Here is a 17,997-nt window from a genome sequence, read left to right as displayed (position 1 = left end):
ATAAAAATTTTCTCCCATTTTTTTTAATGGCTGCATAGTGTTCTGTTGCATGATATATCATAATTAATTTAACCAAGCCCCTGTTGATATTTATATTGTTTCCAGTATTTTTATTACAAACATGCTGTTGTCAATGAATATTTGCATATACATATCTTTGAGCACTTATACAAGTATATACAGAGTATACATCAGATAAATTCTTAGATGTGGAATTATTTAGCCAAAGGGTATATACATACTTAATTTTCATAAAGATTATTAAATTTTTCTCCAAAGGGGTGTATTAATGTACACTTTCACTAAAAGTATGGAAACCTAGCATTTACTGTCAGAACAGAGTAGTCATTATTTCAAGTTTTTTTATGTGTTTTTCCTTGCCTAATAAATAATATGTTTCTTGAAGACAGACATCATAGTTTATACAACTTTATTTCAATGTCTATGACAATTCGTATAGTCATTATTTAGCAAATATTGAATGATCAGATTAAGCTAAAGAGTGAAATACAAAAAAAGAATTTTACTTCTACTATAGTAGACTAGTTATCTCAGATTAATCTTTCTGTTGAGAAAAAGTAAAGTTAAATTGGGAAAAATATTTTTTAAAACCTACACATTCCAAAAGCACCAAAGAGTTAACCAAAGAATAAGAAATTGCCTAGTCGAAATCCAGAAGAAAATGAAAGTTCTATATTCAAATCTGTTTTTTTTCCTAAGGGCATTTGCTTATTTCTAAGAAATAACTGTGAAATTGCATTTGCTTTCAGAGGTCTTTAAGGGCAGAGGGAATGAAAGTCAAAGCTCAGGGTCCACCAAAGTTTAGGACTCAGATAAAGCACCTACCTATGCTCTGATTATTCTTAAAAATAATTTACCTAATACATTGCACAGCACACAGTCAAAGGAAATGAAGCATGCAAGAAATAAGACATTGAGTAAGAACCAGTAAAAACATCAAGATAATTGAACCAGACCAGCAAAGACTTCATATATTAGAATTATCTGATACAGACTGTAAAACAACTATATGCACCAAGTCGAAGAAAAAAGAAAAGCCAAGCTTGAAATTTCAGGAAGAAACTGAGTAAAAAAATGACATTGTTTTGAAAAGAAAAAATAAAATAAATTAAGATGTGATTGCAAGAGTTTATGGCAGATGTAGATGTAGCTGAAGAAAGAATGTAGATGTAGCTGAAGAAAGAATTATTAAGTAGAAAAATAGGGCAGAATAAACTTTCCACAAGAGAGAAATTGTATGAAATTAATAGTTAAAATGTTATGGCTGAATGAGAATTTTTCAAGACTGATTAACAAAACCTAAGAATTCCAAGCAGGGTGAAAAAAATAGATATACATATTAAGATGTATCATTGTAAACTACAGAAAACTAAGAAAAAGGAGGGTGGGGGATATTTATAGCAGCTAGGGAAAAAAAGACAGAGCTACCTTCAAAGGAGCAATAGTTAAATTTATCAATGGTAAAAATAAAAACCAGAAGAAAATGGAAATAAATTTTAGTGTTTTTATGGAAAAGAAAAACTATCATAGAATTTTATCCCCATTAAAATAGCCTTCAAGCATGAAAGTAAAATACAGAAGTTTTCAGATGAACAAAAACAGAGAATTTACAACCAGCAGACTATACTAAAGAATCAGAGACACAGGAAGAATTAAAGAATAGAATAAGTGGTAAATATGTGGGTAAACATAAACATTAACTTTAAAAGCTATAATATGAATGTCTTAGAGTTTTTAAATCTAGAGAATTAAAATTCATGACAACTATACACTTTCAACGATAAGTTGGAAAGACAGGAGACATTCAGTTAAATTATTTTAAGGTCCTTGTATATATTCCAGAAGAAGAGTAAAACTATTGATTATCGTTAGACTTTGCTAACTGAAGGGTGAATTTTGTGATTTTTAGGGTAACCACTAAAAGAATAGAAAAGAGTATATGATTTCTAAACCCCTATAGAGGAAAATAATATATTGTAAAGAAAAAAAGAATCCAAAAGAAGTCAAGAAAGATGAAAAAAAATAGACATAGATCTAGTGGACCAAATATAAACCACAAAATAAGATAGTTGATTTTAACCTAAGTATACCAGTGATTACATTAAGCATAGATGGCCTAAACACTCTAGTTAAAATATAAAGATTGTCAAGCTGGATAACAAACTTAATTTGAATCAAATGTTATTTACTGGAGACATGTCTAAAATATAATAATACAGAAAAATTTAAAGTGAAAGAATGAAAAGAATAAATGCTCACCCAAAGAAAAAAAAGGCATAACTATACTAATATTAGACAAAATATTTAAATAATGACTTGTTCACTCAAGTTTTGTGTTGGGGGGAGAGAAGAAAGAGATACAAATGTAAGTAAGGTTCCCTGACTATAGTGAAATAAGTCTTGAGAGAAGTATGTAGAAAATGCCTTGATGGCACAGAAATAGGGAAGGTTGTAGATACCTTGAAAGTTAAAAGTGACTCCTTAAAGGAACTGTCATTTTATCAGAATTTTTCTATATTAACATATCGGATAGCTCTAAGTGGGGGAAAGACATTCCACTCAAAGGAAATAATATGCACAAAGTAGGTGTTTGTAAATACTGGTAGAAGGCATTATTTAATTTAAGGATAGTGAGGACCAAAATGTGCAGTGCCTTACCCAACTGGTAGCTATAGTAGATGCTATGATGCACTGCCCAGACCCTACTATCCTTCTTCCAAAGGCACTCATTTGTGAAAAGTGCTACCTGCTGATGGTTCACAGCCGAGTCCCTCTGCAGGTACTGCCCTCTCCTAGAATTATGACCCCTTCTCTGGGGGCAAACTGTATGCAGTGACTGGTCACTACAACGGTTCAAAGGCCTGATCTCTTTGCCTTAATTCATGACAGTTCTGAAAGACCACCTTAGCTCCAGAGCTCCCTGTGGGCTCTGCTGAGGCCTTTATTACAACTACATCACATTTCTCCTTTCCTGATTAATTTTCTGTCCCTCTCACGGGTGTTGCTAAGAGCTTTCCCCAGTAAATCTGTACAGCAGTCTCTATAGTTGTTTTCAAGAAAACTGACATGAGACAGTCACTAAAGTAGGGGGAAAAAAAAAAAAAAACAAGAATCCTGACTTCTGGGCCAGTGTTTCACCCCCACACTCAGCTGATGGCAGACAGAATTTACCGTGAAATCTCTAGAACCAAAAGCCAAACAGATTGTCCTGGTATTTTTCAGATTTTTTCCTCTTCATTCCTTCTCTAACTAAAATACCAGTTCTTCTGAGGAGCAGTTCCATTTTTCACTAATAGTGCTCTGAAAGTAGTGAAGAATAGTAGAATTAGAAAGCACAACCATGTTCACCGAGTATCTACAATCTGCAAGATCCCTTTTTCCATGAGATCTGTACTTCAGGGTAGTTAAATGAGCAGTCCATGCTCTCAGAGCTTATCTGATGACAGAGCCAATATTTGAACTTTGGGTCAGATACAGCTGTCTCCATAGTTTTCTCCCCAAGAGAGGAACATATTTAAAATGACCTAAACAAAACAGTAGAGAATGTAAAGGGAGAGAAATTAAGCCTGCTCTCTAATGTTGATCAGGCCTTGCTCAGGCTGGTTTACCTGCTTAGGTGTCTGGGTTAGTAAGTGTTCTTTCAGGTCATCCTGCGCTTAGTCCTAAAACTGAGCCACATTTAAATCTTTCAATTAGCCTTTATGCTTATGTCTTGGTAAATGCAGATTCCATGTGGCTTATATTACTGACAACCTTCTATCTAATGATCCTTATTGAGAACTTTTAAAATAAGTTTGTTGTTTTTTTTTTTTTAACAGTTTAGAGGAACGTTACCTCTTAATACCAAGATATCGATATCATTAACTTCTTTCATTTCTACAACCTGCCACGTCTCACGAGAAGTGGGGTGGGTTAGAGGTCAGCTCCAGGCTTACTTGTTGTGTATAGCAAAGCTTGGGAAATGAAAACCAGAGGCATCTCAAAGAGCATTCTGTTTGGGCTCTGGGGCAGGGCCTGGGCACTCTGCCAGAGCAGCTGGGAACCCTGGTGAGGCACTTTAATGCAAATGCCCAGCTGGGTCCAGTTCATTCTGTATTTACCCCACAGGGCTGTCCACAGGGTATTTGTTTTCTGTACCACTGGAATGCAGAGAGATCATCACCCTCCAGTGACAATATGCCAGCCTCTGGGACCAGGATGGTGGTATATGACCCAGGTAAACAGCAAGGTCTTTGCAGTTAGAGATTCCTAACTCTGAATCCTGGCTCTAACACTCATTACTATGGGCAAGCCACTTTAACCTGTAACTCTCAGTAAACTCATCTATACAACAGGGATAATACCCACTTTCTTGGTGGGAAGCTTGATGAAATAATGAATATAAAGATATTAACACATTGCTTGGTTCATAGTAAGTGGCCCAATAAACTGTAGTTGTTATTATAGCCAAAGCATACTTCCTTCCTGCTGACACCAACAGAGATAATGCTTTGGAAAGGCTCTCTATTTTGTTCTTTTCCTTTTAAAGCCTGTTCATCTGGGCATAGTGCTTGGTTGGCAGTACCCTAATGTGGAATAAACAGCATCATTAATTCTGAAATTTAAAGAGTTAACTTTGTACTCAAGCAGAAGATAGACGGCAAAGGCTCTTTTTTAGTCTATCATTTGCCATTTGTCCTTAACTGACCAGATCTCTACTGATGAAGTTCACAGATCCATACAACGCAGATGTTTTTAAAAGTCTGTTTCTCTTGAGAAAAATAAAATAGGAATTGTAAAAAATGTTAACATCGTTCTGGTCCTAAGAGGATTTTCCTGAATTATCCAATTATGTGCCTGAATTCTCCATGGAGTTTTGACAGGGAAAGTCCTAACCTCAGTGTGGCATTGAGCACATGAACTTCCCCACCACGATCTTCTGCCCTGAGAGGGGGTGCTGAGCAGCGACCTCAGGAAACCCCCTCAGAAATGCTGCATGAGTACAGAGCAATCACAATTGCTGGATTTGATGAGTTAAATTTACACCTCTTACTGTCTCAGGGCACTCTCCATCTTCCAAATATACCACAATAATAATGCTAATGATTGCAAGTAGCACCTTTGTTGTATTTCATTTATTTTTACTTCAAATTATGTAGGCTTGAAAGAATTTACTGACTGCTTGGGTTTTCTGGCTAATTGGGGTAACTCTTTGCTATAGCCATTAAAAGATTTAAATATAGCTTTTCTTGAGTAATATTCTTTATTGAATCCCCTGTTATCCTTTAAATATCTTTGTGCGCAAGTGGATAAAATTAGAAAGAATTTGTTTGCTTTAAATTACCAATCTCTGCTTGATAAAACTATTAGCGATTTAACTAATTGGACGGCTCTTCTATTATCATTAATTGGCAGAGTTAATACTATTAAAATGGTTGTTTTATCTAAATGTTTGTATTTATTTCAATGCTTTCCCATCAAGCCACCTAAAAATGCTCTAAAGCTTTGAATTCTTCAATTAGTTTTGTTTTATAGGCTACAAATAGAGTTAAGATTAATCTTAAAACTACAACTACTCTAGGGGGCCAAAGGATTAATTCTTCCTTTTCAGGGAATAGATGAATGTCGGACTTTCTTGATCAAGTTTTGTCCATTGTTCCTGGATATCTTCAATAAGAAGTGCCAAAGCCCAAAATAAATTGAAAGGAGATTTTTGTTAATATTGTTTATCTAATAAAAACTTTACAAGAAAACTTTATGTCATGTTCGTATATCTATTCAATGACACATTCACTCATTCAACAAGTATTTACTGTGAGTCTCTTATATGTACTAATATACTACATACTAGTATCTATACTAGATACTATGGGAGACTTCAAAGGTGGATAAAATACAGTCCTTGTCTTTAAGAGGTTTAAATATTGAAGGTAAAACAAACAAACAAACAAAGAAAAACACACAGATAACTACAAGGTAATGTGATAAGTGCTATATCAGAGAAATGACCAGAATGCCGAGACAGAGCAAAGGGCGTTCTAAATGTTGCTAAATCTGCCTGGGGGATAAAAAAAAGTCTTCCCAGAGAAGATGACATCTAAGCTGGATCATGAAGGATGGGACTCCTAAAGGGCACTTCCAAGATTTAAAAAAAAAAAAAAAAAACACCTTGAGAGTTTTCATCTGAATGATGAAGTAACTTGATATGCGGGACAGTTAAAATGGTCCACTCAATTGAAAGGAAGCCATTTACTCTTTGGTGGATCAGAGAAATTCCATAGACATAATGTATCAGGAGTTAAGCAAGACATTTAAGTAAGGCTTTCATGATCTTTTTAAATGTCAAGTTTGGGACATGTGAGCAGAATGATGGCACAGGTAAATCAAATTCTAGCTGGTTGAAAAATGGTCACCAGTGTCAATTACTATTTTAATACTAACCTAGAGAACATCTCCCAGAAATATGCCAGTGGGTTCTCTCTTTGGCTGCATCCTGTTCAAAGTTTTAATAACTTGAATTAAGAACATAGAGACTTGCTCAGTCAATTGTAGATATTAACTGAAGATAAAGATACCTAACAGATAGATAAATCAAGGATTTATAAAGAGCTCTAGAGGCTAGAATAATAGTCAAAGACAATCACATATAACTAAATAGGAAAAAGTAATGGCCTGCCCTACTTTGCCTCACTTGCTAACATACAGTCAGGGAAGACCTCACTTAATTTGGCATCATGAGGCAATCAAAAATGCTTTAGATTTGGAGTCAAAAGGCCTAAGTTCAAGTCCTAGCTTGACTGAATGTTACATATGCAATGTCAAGAAATACCTTAAACTTCTTTGAGCTTCAGTTTTTCCATCTATAAATTAGAAATAATAATATAAATTCACAGAGCTGCTGTAAGAATTGGGGGTGTAGAAAGACTTTGTAAACTATATATCACTACCTAAAAGTTATCTTTTATAACGCTTGTAATAGTAAGGGTGATGATAATAATAACAGCAACTTATATGAAGTCCTGAGGTCTTAGTTCAATTCTAACCTAAAGTAAACTAACAGTGTGACATGGCATTCAAAACAGCCAATACAGTCATGAGCTACCTTACTAAAACAATGAGGTCAGAACCATAACCCCACTAGGTTCACTTGGAGCCCATCTAGCACCCTGGGTTTAGTTCTGGTTGTTGTGGGAACCCTTGTATCAAAAGCAGAGTTTGACATAAATAGTGGGTGCTCGAGAATATTTTTGGAATACATTAATTTTAATAATAAAGATGTTGCAGCATGTCTGGATTCAGGTACTGAGGATTCTAATATGAAAACCACAAAGTGCTCTTAAAATTGAAAATGTTTTGTATGAAAAAGAAACAATTTATAGAGTCACCACTTTTGAAGGAATAGGTCAGAAATGAGGTCTGTCATACTTGGAGGACAGTTATGTGGGTACAAGGGAACAGACCTGACATTTACTGAACACCGCCAGTGGGCTACACATTTGAAGTGACTATTCTGTTACTCTGGAGGACAAACTGAGACTGGCAGTCAGAGGTTACAGGAAGTCATAACGTGGCCTAACAAATAAAAGTAATGCCTAAGATTATGAGCCCTCCAACAAGAGAAAGGCTGGCTTTTGAGTCAGAATGTTTAAGTAGAATGTTTTGGAAAAGATTTCCGACATGTAGGGGTCAGAATAGATCACTGATGAATGCCAAACCTGCTTTGACATTGCCTGTGAAGCTTATTAAGAATGAAGATGCATAAAATAGAATTAGGTTTTATAAAGGCATGGTGCCCACTACCCAACCTTCTATGTTTTCAACAACCTCTACAGACAATTCTGATACATAGGGCTTAGAACCAGTGGAATGGGTCTGTTTCAAACTTTCTTGATGATAAAAATACAACATTGTTTAAACAAACACAGTTTCTGAGGTCCCACTCCTGGAGATTCAAATTCAGTAGGTCTGAAATTAGGACCAGGAATCACTATCATCAGGAGAGTCTGAAAAACACTGGACTAGATGATCTCCAATACCCTTCCCAACTTCTAAGTTTCTGAAGATCTAATCCAACTATAGCTACTCATTGGTTCTGTATAACATTTTGAAATACTTGGATTATAGTAATCAAGCCTCAAGCAAAAATATGTATGCCTGTAGCTGGCCATGATATTCTTCATCTGGTGTCTCTAAAGAATTAAACACATTTTTTAATAAACTAAATAACATGAACATGTTGACTTTTCAATTGGCTGTAGTTTACGAGTTCAGCTAATTCTAGTAAATATATGTACACATGTATGCAAATGACAAGTGAACTCTTTTTGTTAAAAAGTTACTCAATATAAACAGACCTTAAGCCTTTGATCACTTAGGAGTTGAGTGTGATATATTTAAGTCAACATTTTCTAAATATTTTCATTTAAACATACCATTCACTGAAAATGTGAACATGTTAAGTCACTAGAGTTTCATTCTAGACACATTCTTTTTTTTTAATCTAATATTTCATTCTAAAATAGAGGTGGGGAAGTAAACAAGTGTTCGAGTGCTGATGTGCCATCACATTCAGCAGCTTTCATTAGTTTTTAATAGTCTCACCATAATCAGCTAAAGAATGTTTTATTTCAATGACCCCAAATCTAGATCTTTTGCAAGTCATCTCTCCTTTCTTCAATTTCTTGCAGCTTAGAACCAAAAGCAAAGCTTTCTATGTATTTCTGAGAAAATGGCTGGGAAAGGGATAAAAAGGAAATTATTACCAAATAGCTAAAATGTGATTTTTGCATTTAGGCTTTTCTTTTAGAGCATAGTTCCCTTAGTCCAGAGGGAGATGGCTCAGGCAGTAGAGGCCTGTAGCCCCAGGTCTGTTTGCATCTCTACCTGAATAGATGATGCCCTGAAGGAGTGATAGTTTTGCACTCAGCTTATGAGATATAGGTTAAAGATAAAGAAGGAAGGGAGATAAGTAGGCAGGAAGAGAGGAGAGCTGGCTGAGTGTAAATAACACCCTGCATAACTCAGGCAATAGCAAATAAGCCACGCCTTTCATTTAATCTTTTGTTCTTGAAAAGGATGCGTATGCAATTCTGAGATTCTTTAGCTGATAATAATAGTTTATATTCCAAAGGCGATGATGGGATGCGGGGGTGTCAAATGTGCTTGGGAGAATCAAAGTCATAGTATTTTGGAACACATTCACAAAAGTACATCAAACAATTTGAGAATACATTTTTCTTGATTTCACAAAATGTGGTCTAGGAGAATACGCTAGGTCAAAGGAGACAAATCAATTGGGTAATTATTCTTATTATAAATTATAATGTTGTTTTACTTCAATGACCAAAACAGTTTGGTTTAAGGACAAATACAGTAAGCAAAATTTCCACCTAGAAGTGCGGGTCTTTCCCTAAATTTCCATCCCTCTCCCGACAAATTCCCACCAAGTGACAGTCTGCAGATTGTCTTTTACAGCTCCTGAAAATTCCCTAAAGAGCAGAGCTAAAGAATCCATGGTATTCCCAAAAGAACCTAAGCTTCCTCTACCTCACTGAACGAGGAAAGGCTTATAAGCAACAGATGAGAAAAAAAATGAGTAGCTTCTCCTTCTCTGGGTGATAAAAGATGGAAGAGAAGGTGAGAGAAGGTATCAGAAGGAGGAAGGAGGGGGACCAGAGGGCAACATCACCGTCGCAATTGCACTGGGCACACTTCTCCTCCATGGGGAATGGCTGGTTCCTCTCTCATTCTCAAGCGCCCTGGACACTGCCTGTCATACCACCTCCCTGGACGGGTTCAGTCAAACTGGCAGTTTGTCTCATTCATTCCAAGTTCTATCCTCTGTACAATTCGGTTCAATTCAAAACCTATTGGTTAAGCATTAACTGGGTGCTAGCCTCCCTGAGAGAGAAGTAGCACAAAGGTAAGAATTTAGTCTCCACCTCACTCAGCCTGCCTACTAAATGGCATGCATGGAGTAACAGTTACCTAACAGTGAAGACTGTGCAAACTATAGAAAGCTATGACATTTGCCAAGGATAAATAATGTGGAAACGAAATTGGATTTTAGTGCACCAGTAATCACTTGGAAGCCTCTTTCTGGTAGATGTGCCTTATGGTAATAATAATATTCTACATTTGTATAAAGCTCTAAAGTTTACAAAGTTTTCTCATAAACATGATCTCATTGTGAAATACCGAGAGTCAGTTTTTCTTTCGTAATTTACAGATGACAAAACTGAGGCTAAGAAAAAGTATTGTCATGCTGCACTAAGAGATTTTATAAAATAATATTATTCAATGGCCAATATACACACAGAAAAAATAAATTAGGCTGGCTCTCTATTATAATATTAGACCCTTAAGTACTTCCAAATATAACTTCATTTACCCTACAGAAGAGAGTTTGGAGGGAGGACGGTACCAAGTATTATGAGCACATTTTACTAACGGACAGAAGGAATTAAGTCACAGCCTTCACACAGTGCCTAGGAGATAAGACAATACTACTTCTCAACGTCTTATCTGGAACATTCTTCTCTGGATTGCTATTGTAAAAGCCCTGTAGGCAGATTGGAATGTGGGTTCTAGCGACATTCGCATAAGAACACAAATCAAAAACCCTGGGAAATTTCCTGAACTGTGCAGCTTACTGGGAAAATGACTTAATCAACTTGGATTTAAATGACATTATCTTCAGGTGGAGGTAGAGAAGACAAATAAGATTGTCTTTCAGGAAGGTGTGGGAGCTAAAAAGTTTGTACTTCACAAGCACCCATCTAAAAAGCTGGGCTGTCATCACTGGACATGCCATGCTTTGATGAGGCCTTCAGGGCTGGAGAACTAGCCCAGGCACATTGAAATGGGCCGGAGCTCCTCGGATGAAAGACATCTCTATAAGACATGTGGATGTGCATCTGATAATCTCTGACATATGTTTAATATTTAGATTTCCAAGATTACTCATGTTAATATCCGCTGCACATCTTACTTTTTTTGCCTCTTGTGCACACTGGGAGATGTGGGTTGGACACGTTTCAAGCCAGATTTGTTCCTGTTGCTTTATTGCTGCTAACCGCGGGGTCGCTAAAGTGGGAAAATCATCTGCTTCTTCCTCTACAGAACTTTGATTTCAAAACGTACACTTCAAAAAAAGAAAGAAAAGAAACGAAACAAGTAAATGAGTAATGAATGCGGTAAAAATAAATGTGTAGTTCTGGGCCCCGTTTTTCTTAAATGACAGTATTGTTAATGCTATGAAATATTTTCGCTGATAAATGTGAGTTAGCTAATTTGCATGAATGGCTAGTCTGTCATTTTTTTAGTCTGTTGAGTTATGGGTTTTTAAAAATGGGTTTTGTTCTGTGTAGCTTTTAATACATTGCTATTATATGTGATCACTGAACTTTCCATAACGGCACATTGAAAACATGGATTTCATCTTTAAAAAAAAAAATAGAAATTAATTTTGAAAACCAAATTTATGCAATACTGAAGTTCTTCAGATAAATATATTTATTTTTAAAAACTACGTACATGTTATTCAGTATTCCTTTTTTAATGCACAAAGTTTTTTGTTTTTTGGGTTTTTTTTGCCAAAGTCGCAATCACAGAAAACTTGGGAAATTTAAAATTAAACTTTCTAGGGTCCATAATTTCTTCACACTTAAGTTTTCATAATTTCTCAATGACTGAAAAAAATAAATTCTACAAGACCTCCTTCTTGTGCCTGTGCCACAATCAGCTGAGGAACTAAAGAAAGGTCCTTTGATTCCGAGCCCTAAATTTTGCTACATTCATGCAAGTTAAATAATAATGATACCTAGAGAGAGGATTCAGTGGCCTTCCTTTGAATAAAGCAAGTAACGACAGAATGAAGATGCCAAAGGAAAGGAGAAATTCCAACTAGTGCATTGTTCCCAATGACTTTTGCTTTTTTAAGTGTTTTTAAAGTAAACTCAATGCCCACTGAAACCTTCAGGTGGATGCCTATGCCTTGAAATTGCCCAACTGCATATAAACAGCATTTGAACATTGATGAAATCGTAACCCATGAGGCAATTACTTCAGAGTTATAAGCTTTAGAAAATGGCATTATATGACACCGGAAGTGCCGTCTCAGCAATCATCACAGTGTAAAGCACTAATGAATAAGTGCGCTCTGGCTGCCTTGGCTCATAAATGACAGAATACTAAGATGAAGAAATCTGATTTAAATCCATCAGGCATAGAAAAGTGGAGGTGTATTGATACGGTCAAATGGCCACAGCCCAGGGTTTTGCTTCAGCATAAAGTGGAAGGCCTTCAGACTCCAGGATGTATAGACCCAAGTTCAAATCTTCCTTGGCCACCTACCTGCTCTCTTATCTCCTCTGAGCATTTCTTTCCTAGCATACACTAAGTTCCATATGTTAGCTATTGTTACTAAAGTATTTATGCAATGGAGGAAATAAGACCCACTTTATGGCATTGTTTGGAAGACTGATAAAACATTTGTAACTCCAAACATAATACATGGCATTTAGGTAGCCACTACTCTTCCTACTATTGTGTCCTTATCATTTGAATGATTTTCATTAGACTGTAAACTACTAATTAGAGCAGGGATTGTGTCTATTGAATTTAGTAGTGTGTCCCCAGCCCTTAAAATAGTCTACTCAGTTCTCTTCTCCTCATAGCACTGACATAATTCAAACTAGATACAATGTTTGTTTGCTTTCTAAGTGTAAGCCTTTAATTTCAAAACACATTCAGACTCAAAACTAGAGTACTCTGTGAAAGTTGTGAATAATTTGGTTGTACAGCTAATTCAAAGTAGTTGTCAGTCAAAGACAAGCTCTGGAATCAAAAAAACTGAAATCTAACGTCCTTCTGGTTTTTGTGGCTCTATGACTTAGTGCAATGGCTGAACATTCCTGAGCTTCAGTCTACTTATCTATGAATTAAGGAAGAATGGCAGGATGTGGCTTACCTAGTCCAGTTGTATTGTTCTGAGGGCCAAGTGGGACAATATAACTATAACATCAGACAATGTTTAGTGTTCTACAAATATTACTTATAATAAATATTACTTATCATCATCCACTAACTCTATTGAATGCCTTATTGGTCTCTGGACAAAAGGAACTGTGTAGACCAAGGGACTGCAAATTATAGCCTGCAGGCAAAATCCAGGCTGTGAACTAAAATGGGTTTTACATTTTTAGATAGTTAAAAAAAATCAAAACAAGAATTAGATCTCTTGGCACACCTGCAAAGCCTACAATATTTACTGTCTGGATTTTTATAGAAAAAGTTTACCAACCCCTATCTCTAAGAGTTTATATTAATGACATTTTTACTTTCCTTTAGGATTAAGCCTTAAAGGAGGTAGAACGAATGTACTGCACAATGAATACTAGGATTAGCAGCAGCTCAGGTAGCAAGAAGAGCACCTCCTTAAAAGTAGGCCCTGGGTGTGCCTCACTATCCTCAGGCACTCCCTCAAGTTCTGGGCAGAAAGCTGTCCATTCTTGCCTGCCTCCCTCTCTGAAACTCAAATTAGCCTGCAGTCTGCATCTGCATCGCCAAAGTCAGTGTTTGTCTTGTCCACCTCTTTATTCTTAGCACCTATTACACAGCAGGCATTTTCTAATTATTTGTTGAATGAATGAGTGAATGAATTAATCAATTTAACTATTCATTCATCTGCTCTTCAAGGGCTGGCTCTAGCCCTTGCTCTCCTGTGAAACCAGAAACCATTCCAACCCAGAGGTCTGTCTCACGTCCTTGATTCAAGGGAGTCAATGCCTTCCTTGATTCAAGGGAGTCAATGCAGGAATTTTGGATACTCTTGAACTATTGCCCTACTCTTTGTTAACGATTGTCCAGTTCATTTGTTATGTATTTCTACCTTTGTTCTTCTGGTTAGATGATAAAACTGAATGTCGGGTCCAGTGTGGCTCCCAAACGTCACATCTGGCTTCCATCTCAAAACCCAGCGGGCAAATCCATCTGCACTTACAGTGAAACATATTAAGCTGCTCTTACCCCGGCCTCACTGACTCAACATGAAGACCCACTCACAGTTGATCTGCCCTGGGCCTCAGACCCTGACCTGAGTTCTGGTCTTGAACCCTAGGTACCACCTTTACCCATGTCTTGAGGATTAGCTTTCAGTTTTATTCCTTCATTTCTAGGCCCCGGCTATGGTTATTTGAGGCGTGGCTTTGCTCTTGTCTGGCCCCCCCATAAGGGGTGGAGTTCCACATCTCATCTCCAGCCTGGTGCTTGAGGCTGCATGAACTATACCCACTTGTTTCTGATGCTGACAGTCTCCTGCCTTCTGGACCTTCCAGGAATGTGCTTTCAGGCTCCCACTTTTGGACCATTCATATTGAATCATAGTTACAATTATTTGCCTGTCCTGTAACCTCCAGGATATTATGCTTTATGCGCTCTCTTCTGGCCTTTCCCAGCCTGTGGTAAGCCACCAGACCAAATTAGGCCAAGGTCTGATACGAGATATAAGATTTGGAAGAGAGTCAGTGACTTGTACTTCTTTTTTAATCTACAGCATGCTTATATGGTGCTTGAACCACTGTAGGCCTACCATAGGAGTTCAGTAAAGATCTATTGATTGATTCAGCATAAAATATAATAATAAAAGAAGGCCACTCATAGGTCTCATATCTAAGTTTCTTGTGTTTCAAACTCTGTGATTCTCACCCCATCAGATCCAATATCTCTTTTTTAGAACAAATATTTTATAATCTCCTTCGTTGTCCTGAAATGACATTCATAGAACATGTATATCATATATAGTATATTACCTAGACACTTATTTCCCGAAATACAATATAAAGGAGAAACAAAAGGAAAGTAATTCATAATAAAATAATATGTATTTAAACATATACATATAGATGGCTTGAAAAATAACCAAAAGCTTGCATCTATGTGTAGAACGACAGCCATGAGTGCTACTCAAATAAGGCAGTATTGCTGTCAGGCAATTTTCTCGGTGTTCAATTCTTGGCAAAGTTCTGAGCAAAACAAAATATAATCTTCCCTTGATATACATGGTAGTTGTAAATTCATGGAAAATTAAATGTGTATTAAAACTGGGCAGCAAAATATGTACCTTGGAGTTGGGTTTTAGCCTTAGGTAATTATAAATAGGTTTACCTACATGAAAGCCTGGCAGGACATTCAAAAGCCATGTGGGATGCTGCATGAGTCTTTACTGTGTGGGACTGTCCTGTGAACAGAGGATGTCTCTCATCCCTGGCTCCATCCCTATTGTGACATCCAAAAAATGCTGCCAGGAATTTTCAAAGCACTCTGAAGGGAGCGATGTTACCTCTATTGAGAATGATTGATCCAACCCACCTGTTCAAAACTGCCCTGCACTCTGATCACCTCTCAGGCAGAACATCTCCTCTGACCTTGCAACCCCCAAGTAAAGGGTTTGAATAAGTGCCTATCTGTAAGATGTTGGCACACCCCAGATCCAAGGCCAAGGTAGAATGAAGGCAAAGGTCTCAGCCCTACCCAGCCCTCAAGTCTAATAGGTACGAGGCTACAAGAACAGGAGATTTAGTTGCACAGTGGAAATACCAAGGTTCCCTCTAGCCACTTAATTAGATTAAAAGGCAAAACCATCAACATTTCCTTACTTGGCTTATTCGCTGCATTATATCCTCATTTTCTCTTTAAAACCATTGAATTTAAGGGTTGACAGTAAATCTATCCCTCTGAATTCAGCATTTAAATGCGTCTCTAGCACTTGGGTTAGAGAACACCCTTTCCTTTCCATCCCTTTGCCATTTCCCCTTACGCACATAACAAAATGCCCCAACTCCAGGCCCTCTTTCCCTGACCTAATTGCTAATCCCATCTCCCTACTGGTCTTCCAGTTGTAGTCCTTCCAAGCTCCAACCCTTGCTGCATTTCTACATAATCTACAGAGGCCCAGACTATTTTCAAATCCCCTTCATCTGGTTTACTCTGGGAAGGAAATCTGAGTGGTTGTCCCATCTTGTGTGACTTCAGTTGCGCCCTGACATCTCCATGGGTACTCCGATACTTTTTCCTCTTCAACATCTACCTTCTGTTTCCCTAAAGTGGGACCCCAGTTCACAGGGCTCTGTATTCCGCCCTCTGGGGCTTTTCTCTTGCTATCTACCTGAAATGACTTTTCTCCTTTCTTGCACCTTTCAGAACCAGCTTAAATATCTCCTCCTCCAAGAAGCTGTCTTAAATTCTCTCACCCGCTGAGTTTCTGCACCAATTTTACAATGAGACTGTTTTGCTTCAACTTTGAAAATAAAAGTCCTTTGGGGGTTCTTTCGAGTCTCCAATGGCACCTAGGAACTTGTCATAGTAGCATAATTATCTAACACATTCTTGTGGTTTTATGAATTCAAAAGAAAGTGATAGACTGATCCCATATTCAAAATATTTGGGGAGGAGGTCCCTAGCATCTCTTTCAAAATCACTTCCTTTCTTCTCAACGAAAGTAGAATTCCCTCAGGAAACCCAGCCGCCCCAGAATGATAGTCTCGCCTCTTTCAGTTACAACATTAGTGCATTGAAAGTAGAGATACAACTTCATGGTGGCTTTAAAAACATTAACTAAGACAATAATAAATTAACACAATAGTCAACTAATAGCACCGTGATGCTTTCATGTACGAATTGGAATGTGAACACTGAGATTTTCATTTCATGGTTGAAAAATACATGAGTTGACCCAAATACTAATTTCTGCATTTCCGTCATTTACATATCATGGGTCAGTAATCATTTCTTGCCTAAATAACTTTCCAAATGAAAAGCTGTAATATTGTAATGGTTTATCATATTTACAAACATCACATTGTTCTACCCCCTTGGTGCTTTAGATTCACAAACAAGCAGATTCCATTCTCTGAGAAGGCAGGAGCCGTGCCTGTGCAGAGTGGGTAAGTTCCCCGAGGAGAGATCCATTTGTTTTTTCCTTCCTAATGGTTGTGAGTCCAGAAACCTATACTCTGCTGGGACATCTTCCCGCCACCTCATTTCTCCTACGTGCAGTTTGGTCAGCAGGGGCTAGGGATGGGCTCTGTCTGTGTTTCAGTGATTGTTCTCTCTAGGGCCGAATCATCTAGGTGCTTTGAAAACGTCTTTTTCGGAGGCCGGAACTGCTGAGAGGGCTGAGTGTGATATTTGGGAAGGGTAATGCAACCTGATGTTTTTATTACAGTTTGGAACAACATCAGGTGAAATGTCCAAGGAGATTTTTTTCCCCGTCTTAACACTAGGATAATAAAAATCAGCACGTGACATAACTGGTCTTTCATTTAAGCCCCACCCTTGTCACTGGACTTCACAGTGTTCTGAGTTACCTGCTCCACCAGGGACCTCACTCTTGCCATTGGGCAATAGATACAGCTCTTAGAAATCTGTGTTTTTAAAGATTAATAGAGTTAGACCCAGAAATTAGATGATAAGCTGGTAGAACAACTATACCCTGCCCCAGCACGCTTGCTTTACACATCGGCCTCGCTGTATAATTATAATTTGAGGTTAAATGTCAAGCCATCTGTGGGGACAGTCACCCTTTCTTCACACACACACATACACACTCTCAGCCCAAGGTGCTCTCTAACCAATACTTCCTTTGTCGAGCTTCTATTGCTCCTATGTTGGCACAAACATTTAAAAGGAAACTAAAAAAAAAAAAAAAAAGGAGGGGGTTGAGGTCATTTATTAGACTCTCCTGTGAATTTGGTTTCAGGACTAGAAAGCAGTGCAGTAGTCGTGTGATTTATGAAATCCCTCCCGCTGCCGCTTTTCCTTATTTTTAAGGTGATGTACAGGAAGAGAGTTAGCTAAGAGTTGACTGGTCACATTTCACACCATCGCCTGTGAGCCCTAGAATGGAGGGCATAAAAACAATAATGTAGACGGAGAGGTGGTGGGGAGGGATTTAACTGTTAATGGAAATTTCTCCTTCAGACCCTCTGGAAAAAAATG

The sequence above is a fragment of the Pteropus vampyrus genome, unplaced genomic scaffold (genome assembly GCF_000151845.1).
Source record: "Pteropus vampyrus isolate Shadow unplaced genomic scaffold, Pvam_2.0 Scaffold22, whole genome shotgun sequence".
Classification (NCBI taxonomy): Eukaryota; Metazoa; Chordata; class Mammalia; order Chiroptera; family Pteropodidae; genus Pteropus; species Pteropus vampyrus.
The sequence above is the reverse complement of the archived record's forward strand: the minus strand, read 5'-3'. Positions refer to the sequence as shown.